Source organism: Rhododendron vialii, chromosome 9a (genome assembly GCF_030253575.1).
Source record: "Rhododendron vialii isolate Sample 1 chromosome 9a, ASM3025357v1".
Classification (NCBI taxonomy): Eukaryota; Viridiplantae; Streptophyta; class Magnoliopsida; order Ericales; family Ericaceae; genus Rhododendron; species Rhododendron vialii.
Window position 1 is genome coordinate 22,624,022 of NC_080565.1, and position 12,301 is coordinate 22,636,322.

Genomic DNA, 12,301 nt, shown 5'->3' on the forward strand with positions numbered 1-12,301 from the left:
CCCCCCCCCCCCCCCCCCTAAAAAAAGGAATGGTCCAAATAATTGATAAAAGACCAGTTACATGTGAAGTAACTGGTCCAGACCCTCTGTTCGGCAACGAGATGGCCGAACAAGGAAAGAGCTCCAAATCGATTGTTGGAGTTTGAGGAACATTCTGGAAAGATCCAGAAATGTTGGTATTCCGTTAAGGAATAAGATCCCGAGAATATAGGATCTAAGAAAGATACCCAATGAGAATGGATGTTCGGCTCTTTAAGGAAAAGAATCCTAAAAGGACTCTTTTCCATAAACTGATAAAGGAAACGAGAATCCTTGATGTCATGGGTTTCCTATACGAGTTAGGAATCCTATGGCAACAGGAATGCTTGGGCAACAAGCATACGCATATCTATAAATATGAGGTAAACCTAGAGGTAAAAGGTACGCAATACATTGCACTCTATTTGCTTTCCTATTGATAATTAGGGTTTGAATGCTAGTACGTGATACTAACAAAGGCATCGGAGGGCCTTTGCCACGAGAGGCAAAGGTGCACTCACTCCTTGTCTGTTTTGCAGGACAGGGGTTTCATTGACAAATTAGGGTTACGTTCAAGAGGCACGAGAAGCCGTTGCATTCCAGTGCTGTTTAAAGCACTACTTGAATTTATCCACCTACAATAGAATTCTACCTTACATCCAAAATTTTGAATACAAGTAGAATGATAGAGCTTGGTTAAGAATTTGGTCCCAATCCCAATCTGATAAGCAACAAGCCAACAAATGCCTAGAGAAAACATCATTTTGTTTCAGGATGGGAGATAAGCTAGTAATAACACAATAATTTTAAGGACTGACAACCAACCAATATTAACTAACCTAGCAATTAAATAATTCAGTGGTTACAAAGTTGACCCAAATTGGATGAAGCAGCAAAATAACAGCAATGCAGAATCGCAAAGGAACATTAATCCCCCGAAAACATAAACATATTGTTTGGACGTTTTTGAAGTCAATACCTCCCACTACTCCAAATTTAGAGTCCATCTTTTTCCTGGCATGCTTTCTCGATCTTTTCCTCTCTACATGGTTCTTTCCATCAGCTTGTTCCGTCTCCTTTAATTCGCTGTCATCTGTTGCTATCAAATAGTCAAAAAGGCCGGCATTGAATTCCTGACATAAGGAACAAAAGAATTAGCACAAAAGTACCTGACTTCCAGTGTAGAATCAGAATGTAAACCAAGAGTTGATAACACATCTTAATTATTTTGATCAAGATTCTGAAGCAATGGAAATTATTGCACCTTAAATGGCAAATCTCGAGGATATGTAAACGAGAATTCTGTGGCAGCTCAACATTTAAATAGCCAACTTGATTCCAAACTGCAATAAATAATAGTCCACACATGAAATGAAAATAGATAAGAAATCGTCATCAAATGAAAACGGATAAGAAATTGCCAACAAATGAAAATAGATAAGAAATTGCCAAAATTGTGTTACAGTTGCATAAATATTAGATTTATGAGGACAAAGGTTTACGCCAATATATATACATTATATGTGTGCGCGCGCGCGCGTACATAGAAAGAGAAGCATGGAGATAGAAGTTTATATAAACACTGTACTCACTCCGCAATGTAGAGAGAAACAAAAACTGAGAGAGAAAGGTGCAGAACTACCCCACTTCTGGAAAATAGCTTGAATCCAAGACCGCAAAACCCCATTAAAAAAGACACAATCCACCAAATTAGCCTGAATAAAACCACACATGTAACACACAATCCACCAAATTAGCCTGAATAAAACCACACATGCAACACACAATCCGCCAAACTAGCCTGAATAAAACCACACATGCACAAATACTAACCAAAAAACATGCAAATCAAGAGTGACATAATGAATGGTTCTAATAATCAGGACGGGATCAATGGTTAATAAGGTGAGTAATTTTCACCCACTTTTTAGGAGCATGGCCGAAGAAAATAACACTCGACTACGACTTGCCAAGGCTTTTCAATTATCTAATTGATCTTCAAGTTCTCATTATAACCATATATCTATTGCGTCAGAGAAATTCAAGAAAACTGCAAAAAAATATATCTTCATTAGTCATCCCCCATTAAAATAGGTCTCTCCAAATTTGGCAATAATATATTCTTGAGGCCACCTCGATCACCCCAACGCATAAATCTTGAGGCTACCTCACTCTAACACTTAAACGTGTGAAACATAGAATGGGCTATATGGATTGGTTCAAATTGCGCACAAACTTGCCCGAAACACCTTGCATATATTACAAAAAACAAGAAATATTGCATCTCCAACGATTATGTTATATATACGGAGTTGAATACATAACGTATTGATAGGTGCTGAAAAGCACCCATTTACTCCCTCTAATTTACGCATTGTTTATCCGTTTACCTTATTACTTGATTTGTTTTAGTGTTTTATGGTGTTTGCAGGCCTCAAAGATTGATGGGTGCGAAAACGTGCAAATTGGGTTGATTAATAAGAAGATTAAAAGAAGCTTGGGATCATAGTGCAGATTGTCTAAAAGTTGCATGATTAATCTACTATTACCCAAAGTCCAAAGGGCCTTAATGTAATTTAGGGCTTAAAAGTTAACCCTACAATATAAACTATAAAATATAATGCTACTGATAGGGGGCGGAAGGATATTCCTGGACGACATCAGGCAGACTTCTTCGACGTAATCAAGAGAATAGTTATTGGACGTGGGTTCTCAACCGGATCAGTGAATTTTCTAGCATTCTGACTATGATTTCATCAATCCATACTGCTACGGTTTCCATTCCCATGGCCGGCTAAACCCCTTGTCTAGGGGGAAGATGAAACTTCGCGCCAGGTAACCTCTTTTATGCATGGGTTTTAGTTTGTTTTTCGGATCGATTGTAAAACTCAGAATCCTTTTCGTTTCAATTGAATGAATTGATTTTAATTCTTTATATCGATTAAGTATTTGTACTCTAGATTTCAAATACATAGTTTTGCAATGGTTTTCACTTATTGTGGTTGGAGTTCTGAGATAGATTATGCTCGTAAGACGGATCGTGCCGTTAGGTGGCCAGATCGTGCTATTGAGAGACGGTCCGTGCTATGGGATAATCTATGCCTTTTAACAACCTGATTATTTTCTTGACGATTATCGTTAGGATTTGCAAGCCTTAGCGATAATCCCTTTTGATTCGAATAAATAAACCTAACCTATGCATATTGTTGTTATGCGGTCGGGGTGGATTCGAAACCCTAGATATTTTCCTCCATCGTTTCTAAATCTTTTAATTAAATTGTTCTTTAGTTTAATTAGCTCTTCAAAACAAATCAACCAATCAATCTTTACTTTTTTGAACTAATCTGCAAACTAATCAAATTTGTCGTAACTTAGCCATTCAGTCCCCGTTGGAACGATACTCGGTCTTAACCATTATTCTACGGAGTAGTAGTTAATTCTTGATTTTTATAAATTTATTTTTGACACGGAACGACGCGGTCACGTATATAAGAACCAAACTGTTTTAGATTCAAACTTGTACATAACGTATAGAAGAATAGTACGTTATTAGGTTATAAAACTATACGATGAAATCTCAAGCCAATATTTAGGTTTATAAAAATTCGATTGTTCATCGCCCGACCACACGAAGCACGATTTCGCAAGCGCGTAGGTAGATCACAACAACACCCAAACCACAATGGACAACACAAAGTTTTAAAAACTTAAAAATCAAAACCAAACCTCGCGAATCGAAGAAGAAACCGGTAATACAAGCGCTGAATGCAGGAAGAAACTAAACCGATTAGCAGGCCAAAGATCTCAGGTCGCAGAAGCCAACATCTCCTACAATTAGAAAATCCATCGCGAAGAACCGAATGTACAGCAACTGATCAAAAAATCCACGGTGAAGAACCCCTAATATCTCCTGACAATCGCTTGATTGGTCTTGGTCTGGAAACTTCCTCGCTCTCTCACCGTCTAGAAACATTCGTCCAAGAAATAAAGGAAGAGAGAAGGACGACGACGTCAGCAACCAATGAATGGGAAAAGACGAAATTGCCCTCAACAACAAAATAGGCAGCTGTCCAATCGAGGGGCACAATTGGAAAAATTGGCCAAATTGTGGCAAGTGTTCCAATTGCTTTTACTCCCTTAGTTTTAAAGCTTTAGATATTCAAGGCCATCAAGAATTTTGAAATTTTTTGTTCACACCCTTTTCTTTCCCCACTACCTAAACTAAAAGCATCACTTTACAATTTCGGCCGTTATTACTCAAAACACATAGTCACACACCACCACCTTCGTCCGAACTTTTTCATCACTTAAAATACAACCATCAAACACCTAAAATTAAATAGCCACCTCTCTCTCTCTCTCGCGTGCGCGCGCGAGAGCAGCTTCAGCCTCACCTCGGCTCGGCTCGGCTCGGCTCATTTAGGATGAATAGCTCGGACTCAAGTTTTAGTTTCGTTTAGTAAAAGAGTTGAGCTTAATCCTCTAAAGCTAAAGCTAAAGCTCGGCTCCTTCAGCAAATAAACCAGGCTTGACTGGTTAAGGGCTCAGCTTATTTACAACGAGCTGAGCTCGATCTCGAGTTTTAGGCTCGTCTAGTTAACGAGTCGAGCTCAAGCACTAGTGTACTACAAAGCTTGGCTCAGCTCATTTGCACCCTTTATGTATGTCTTTATCTATGTAGGGCAGTAGGGTGTGTGTGCCCGCACATGTGAGATTAAAAAAAAAAGAGAGAATAAATTCTATCCGAATTAGCTGGAAAACTCCCTTTTTTGCCCCACCAATCAAGACTCGCCAACTCAGCAAATTCCTTCTTCTCTCCCACGACTTCCTTGGCTTGGGATCCTATATTCCATCTTTATGTTCCTGCTCCCTGTCCAAGTGCTAAAAACACTACACGTGTCCACCACATTACAAAAAACCATGGACTAAGCCACACCCAATCCTTCCATCGTCATCTCTCGACTAGATCTCGCTGACAGCAACCATCAGAAGAACACCATCTCTACACATCACCATCTCTCTACAATCACCACTTTCTCACATCTAAAAACTTTTGACTTACACACACATACACAACTTGATCCACAAGAATTATATATGACACACACACACACACACACACAATGTATGTATCTATAAATTCATCTCAGGCTCTGAAAGATAAATAGCTTTTTATTGTATTTCGTTTTGACTTGTTTTCAAGATCAGAGTTGTTATGAACAGAAGAAGTTCTATTTTCTTTAGTTGGTTAACTCTCTCGATTGAGAGGGGAGTTAGTGAGTCTGTTAGGAGCCAGCTGAGCTGGCACGTTAGTTTGTTAATTTTGTTACTTTAGTGGTTAATTCTATTTGTTGTAACTAGCTATAAGTAGAGGAACGGAAGAGGGGAGAGGCATGTAATTTCTGAAGTTGTAACTTCTTGGTGGAATAAGAAACTGTTTTTCTTTTCCATTTCAAGTCCAGTTCTTCTTCTTCCTAGTCATTACATTGGTATCAAGAGCCAGCGATTCTTCGCCTGTGAGAAACCATTGCAATGGCCGATGGAACTAGGGGCCAAGAGTTCAAGAAATTGGATGAATCTATTCGTCTACTCAAAGAAGGGTTCGAGGGGCATACTTCCAAAATGGGGGAAATCAAGAATTCGTTGAAGACTCAAAGTACGGAAATGGGGGAAATCAAGCATTCTTTGCAAGCTTTGGGCGACATTAAAGAGATGTTTACTGCAATTACAATGAAGTATGATCAAATGGCTGCCCATGTTTATGGGAAACATCATCAAGAATCATTCAGGACTTCGGAAAATCAATTGGAAGTTGCTACGTCTTCTCATTTTGTTGTAGCTTTTGGCACAAGGTATACCAAGATTGATTTTCCTAAATTTTTTGGAGATGATCCGACTAGGTGGGTTTATAAGTGTGAACGATTCTTTGAATATAATTCGATAGATAATGGTAATAAGGTCAAATTGGAAATTCTACATTTGTAAGATAGGGCAATCCAGTGGTACCAATGGTTTGAGAAAACCCATTGTATGGTGAATTGGGAAACCTTTAAGCAAGGGACTCTTGCACGATTTGGTCCTCATGAGTATGAAGATGCCATGGGGGCTTTAACCAAACTTAGACAGCACTCCACTATTAAAGAATATCAAGAACAATTTGAGATATTGGCCAACAAAACCTTGAATCTGCCAGAATCTTTCTTTACTAGTAATTTTGTCAGTGGGCTCAAAGAGGAAATAAGGGCCAACGTGTTGATGTTCAGACCTGCAACTACTACTCAAGCCATTAGCTTGGCCAAATTACAGGAGTATAGTATATCAGCTATCACCAAAAAGGCCAAACAAGGAGTTCAAATGGGGGAAACTAATTCCTCTAACCATTTTAGAACTAGTTCTTACCCTAATCCTGTGAAGAGAGAGCTTCCCAAGGAATTGGAAGAGAGAAAAGCCAAAGGACTATGTTTCGAGTGTAATGAAAAATATAATTAAAGGGCACCAGTGCAAGAAGAGATAGTTGTATGCTTTGGATGGGAAGGAATAGGATCAAATACAAGAGCAGTTGCAAGAGGAATAGGAAGAGGACCCAAATATTCAAGAACCCAATGGGGAATTACAGATTTCAATCAATGCTTTAACTGGCCCAATTTCCTTTAGAACTATGAGGATTCAGGGAAATGTGAAAAAGAGGCTGATTATTATCTTGATTGACTCAGGTAGCACCCATAACTTCTTGAATTTGGACGTGGTTAAGAGGGTAGGAGTGAACATTACAGAAACAGATCCATTACCTGTTTCAGTTACTAATGGCACTGAGTATATGCACAACAGTTTCTTTAGGGTTCAAATGGGAGACGCAAATGACTTTTTTTCAAGCTAACATGAGGGTATTGTAGCTTAAGGGTTGTGTTATGGTTTGGGCATTCAGTGGCTAGCAACTTTGGGGCTAGTTAAATGGGATTTCAAGCACTTGAGTATGGATTTTGCTCTCAATGGGAGAAGACATGTCTTAAGAGGGGGAAAGAAAGAGGGATTGCAAGTAGTTGGGCCAGAGAAAATGCACAAGTTACTCTAGAAACAACCACAAGGGGTGGTGTCATAGATTTTTTCCTTGCAAATTGAAGAACAACCAGAACCTCATACTCTTGAAATACAACAGTTGTTATCCAAATTTGAGGAAGTGTTCCAAGAGCCCAAGGATTTACCCCCCTCAAGAGCACATGATCACCATATTCCAATAAATTCAGGAGTGGAGCCAACTAACACAAGACCTTACAGGTATCCCTATTTCCAAATAACTGAAATAGAAAAACAGGTCAGAGATATTCTTAAGTCCGGGGTAATACAAACCAGTGTGAGCCCCTACTCTTCTCCTGTGTTATTGGTTAAGAAAAAGAGGGTACTTGGAGGCTATGTGTGGATTATGGTGCATTAAATAATGTCACTATCAAGGACAAATTTCCTATTCCAGCTATAGATGAATTATTAGATGAATTATGTGGTGCCCAATACTTTTCTAAACTGGATCTTAGGGCTGGCTATCACCAAATCAGAGTGGGCTGGCTATCACCAAATCAGAGTTCACCCCTTGGACATTCCCAAGACAGGTTTAAGAACACATGAAGGACATTATGAGTTTCTAGTAATGCCTTTTGGATTGACTAATGCTCCTTCTACCTTCCAAAGTCTTATGAATGATGTTTTCAAAGCATACCTCAGGGAATTCATCTTGGTTTTCTTTGATGATATATTGGTATATAGTAGAACTTTGGAGGACCATCTAAAACACTTAGAACAAACCTTACTACTATTACAGAAACACCAACTCTATGCTAAGAAATCAAAGTGTGTTTTTGCCAAACAAGAAGTGGAGTACCTAGGGCACTTGGTTTCTGATAAAGGGGTGTCTGCAGAAACTACCAAAATATCAGCAATGATGAGTTGGCCAGTGCCACAAACAGTCAAAGAACTGAGGGGTTTCTTAGGTTTGATAGGCTATTATAGAAGGTTTATTAAAAATTATGGTAAGATCTCAACTCCTTTGAACCATTTGCTCAAAAAATACTTATTACAGTGGACTAGTGTAGCTACTACAGCTTTTTATGAGTTAAGGGCTATGACTTCTTTACCAGTATTGGCATTACCTGATTACACTAAATTGTTTGTGGTTGAAACTGATGTATTTAGCAAAGGTCTGGGAGCTGTGCTCATGCAAGAAGGCCACCCAATTGCTTTTTGGAGCAAAGGCTTATTAGAGAAGAGTTAAGCACTGTCTACTTATGAGAAAGAATTGATGGCAGTGGTATTGGCAATCCTAAAATGGAGGCATTACTTATTGGGAAGGCATTTCCTCAGTAGAACTGATCACTAAAGCCTTAAGTTCTTGTTAGAGCAAAGGGTTGCTACCCCTTTTCAGCAAAAATGGATCACTAAACTCATTGGGTATGATTATGATGTTGTCTATAGGAGTGGGAAAGAGAAAAAGGCTGTTGATGCCTTGTCAAGAAGAGAGGATGTAGAGACCCGTATTTTATGAAAATGATTAAAGGTTTTATAAATGCTAAAGTATTGCATAAATGAAAAATTTGTGAGTTTATTTGATTTGGGGCTTAAATGATAGGATTGTTATTTGAGAGAGTGTGAGTGTAATTGGTTTATGTGTGGATGAGAACCACACAACACAACCTCATCTCTCTTTCTCTCTCTAGCCGGCTCTCTTTCTTTCTTGGTCTCTTTCTCACTCACTCCCACACACCAAAACCCATCCTGTAAGCTCAAAATTCTTGGCAATCAACCTCCATTCCACTCTCTAGATGTGATTTCAAGCTTGTGGTTCGTTGGATAAAGCTTGAAGAGGAGTATGTAGACACCGTATTCCCGGACTGTCCAGACCAGCTTACTTGCGGGTTTTGTTTCCCATTGATGATTATGGTCAAGAACACCCCGAGGCTAATGGTGTGTTTGAGTTTTGAGCGTCCTAAACCTCGTTCGAACCTTTGTCGAGCCCTGCCCAGACCCTTCAAGCCAGAACCAAATGGCCTCAGCAAAACCATACTTGCTTACGCCAGTATTATGCTGGCGTGCGCCGGTCAACTGCCACGTGTCAGTCATCGGCCATTGACTCAGTTGACACCGGCGCACGCCAGTCTATTATAGGCGCATGCCAGTCAAAAGTCGGTCAAACATCACTATTCAACCACGTGCTCGAGACTTTTGTGGCCACCCTGACGTAGGCTACAGTCCCCTGATGATTATACTCTACAGAGGCATTCCCCTCTCTCTCCTACATCTCCCATCACCTAGTCCCATGCATTTAATGCATGGGAGGCTCACTCACTAACCAAACCAGCCCTTAACCCATCTGGTTTCAGCCCCTTCTCAGTCACCTTTTGGCTATATATACACCCCTTGCATTCATTTGCAAGGGGTTAGTTTTTTTTAAGAGCTTTAAAGCCTCACTTCCCCTTTGTTATTGGTCTCATTGCTTCCTCTCTCTTCCTCCATTGCAAGAGAAAGTAAGCAGCTCCTCTCTACACCATCCACACGTATACACTCGTCATCCATCCCTCTCACTCCAAGTTCAAGCTCAAAACATCTCATCAACCTCAAAAGCAAAGGTATACCACCTTTGTGAAACTTCCCGTTCTGATCCCTAAGGGGTGCTAGCAGGGTTAAGGCTAGTAATCAATACTAGTCATGGCCCTAAAGCTAGCAAGATCCAAAGATCGTGTCAGATGGCGCATGGCGCACGCCAGTATTATTCAGCCGTACGCCAGTCATGGCTGTATGTGCACCACTGGCGTGGGGACCACCGATCATCCAGTTCTTGTTTTATTTCTATCTTATCACCTTTATGCATGCTAAGAACCAGTTTATTGCTTTCTATATTTCAGAGTTGTGCAACTGCTTATTTGTTGTTTCTACTTTAAGGCCTCTGGGATCCTTCTAGTCATGTTCCAGAGCCCAGATCATGCAAAGCCAAGTACTGACCAAGTAGTGTAACTAGCGTACGGGGTTTATGGACTGGCGTACGACAGTTTCAACGGATCCAGTGGCTGGCCCTTGCATGGCAGTTAAGCCTTGGCCATTGTTTATGTTCCCCACATTGTTTATGGGGCGTTCTATTCATTTCATTGCTCTAAAAATCATCTTTGCTGCCTGTAACCGTATTTATTCTGCCCTATTGACTGCGTGGTTTGTCCTGGGTGTGCACTGGTCCTTCCAGAGCCCAGAGGATTGGGAAACAGGAGCTGTGAGTTTAGATTTACCGACGCACGCCAATATACCGGTGGCGCACGCAAGTCGTCTCTGCATGCAGTGGCCTGGCCAGTGCATACAGCTTCCTCTTGCGTGTCTCATTCTGGGACAGCGTGCTCCAGTTTGTTTGAAACACTCACAGGTGCTTGTTCTCAATCTATTATTATCTGTTTCAACAAGCATCATTCACCATCTTTTGTCACATAAATGCAACTTGTTACAGTTTTAATCCCCTTTAACTGTTCCCTCGCCCTAACTGGCTGAAAATGATTAATGAGAGAAAAGCGCAAATGTTTTACAAAATGCCTGAGTAGAGACTGATCCTCGGATTGGGCAAGAGGGGTGCCATAAAAGCCTTCCCCTCTCGTAACCTGACTCCCGAACCTCAGATTTCGAAGGTGACGACGGACCAATCTACTCCTTTTCAAAATCAAACAACGTGGCAAGCGTTTCAAGTTCAGTTCCTTGGGTATTTCAGCGCAAAACTCGAGTGGCAACTCTGAATTGCAAGCGTTTCGCCGCGCTTCCCAAAAAGGGCGCACTCAATTTTTAAGACAGAAATTGAAAATTTTGGGGCGTGTGCCCACAGTGGCGACTCCGCTGAGGACTCATTGCATTGATTAACATTTGGCAATTAATACATAAATGAACAATTTTTCAAAAGTCTGTCAAAACAGTACGCTCCGTGCTGCTGAAGAACGGAATGGTAACGTAATAGGATCTCAGTATCCGACCAATCCAAACTGGGGCTTTTACTATTGTTCACCTATGTAGTTTTTCTCCAAGTGTTAATCAATAAAAGTGAGCCAAACTTCAAAAGGCTTTTGTTCGAACATTGCGTTTCTCTCTCCTTCGATCATCCTTTTGGCATTCTTTCGTTCGCATCGATATTAGTCAGCCCCGTTGAGGTGTTCTGGGTAACCGGCACAATTTATTGGAGCCTGGGGTTCTCAAACACCTAACAACCTTGGACGATGATGAGTCGTACTACCGTTCGACCATTGCTTTGCTCTACGCGTTGCAATGGGAGGTATATCGCGGCTCTAGTAAGGGGAACCCCCTAAAACCAAAACCGGCCTCTACACGCGTATAAAGCACTAGAACCTTTCAACATAGGACAGGAACCCATAGGGTAGGATTATTTGCATCTGACCCCCATATATTGTCTATGTGTTACTGCTTTCCCTATCGCATACCTTACATACATTCATACTGTCTCGCGTAGGAGCATGCTAGGGCGGCTTTTAGGATGTCTATTGTCGAGTCTGTCTCGTGTTCATTTGACGTTGCCTTGGCCCGATGACGAGTCATGCATCCCGATGTTGCATGTTACCGTTCTCCTAAGTCCTTGGATCAGCTAGACTTTGGAAAATCGATATTTTCTAGGTCCTTGTCTAAAAGCCCAATCGAAGTTTCAAATAGAAAACCAGGGATAGCGGAGACAATGCCGTGATACTTACACCATCCATGTTAAAAGTGCTAATCACTTACACCACTCAGGCTCCGGCACAGTGCTGCTTACGCCACATCAGTTAAAAGTATCACGTCATCTACACCGAGTTGTTCCGATTCCAAGAGTTGAAACTTTGAAAGCGGAATAGTCGAAGGCTTAGTCTATTTTGATGTCTCTTAGCACGAGTCGATTCAAATAAGGATACATTGTTGAAAAGATTATCCGAGGATTCTTGGCACCGTCAGAATGTCATGAGATGGACTCTCTTTAGCTATAGAGTTTAGGAGGACACCGACGACGTTGACATGTGCATTTTCCATTCCGCCAATTCTTTTGAGATAAATTGCTGCAGGCTATCACTGAGCTCTTATACTTTGCTGTCTAGCCATGCCGATACCAAAGCAAGGGTCCGAAATCAAGAGCCAAACCTACTTGGGATCGTCCGCCGGGTCCGTTTGAAGATTTGATTTGGGGTTCATCTTGCAGTCAGTCACAACGGAAGCTCTGGTCTGCACTTTGTCAAGGGAGGATTCGCCACCGACTACTCCACACGAGTCCCCTCCATCTACTCCATCT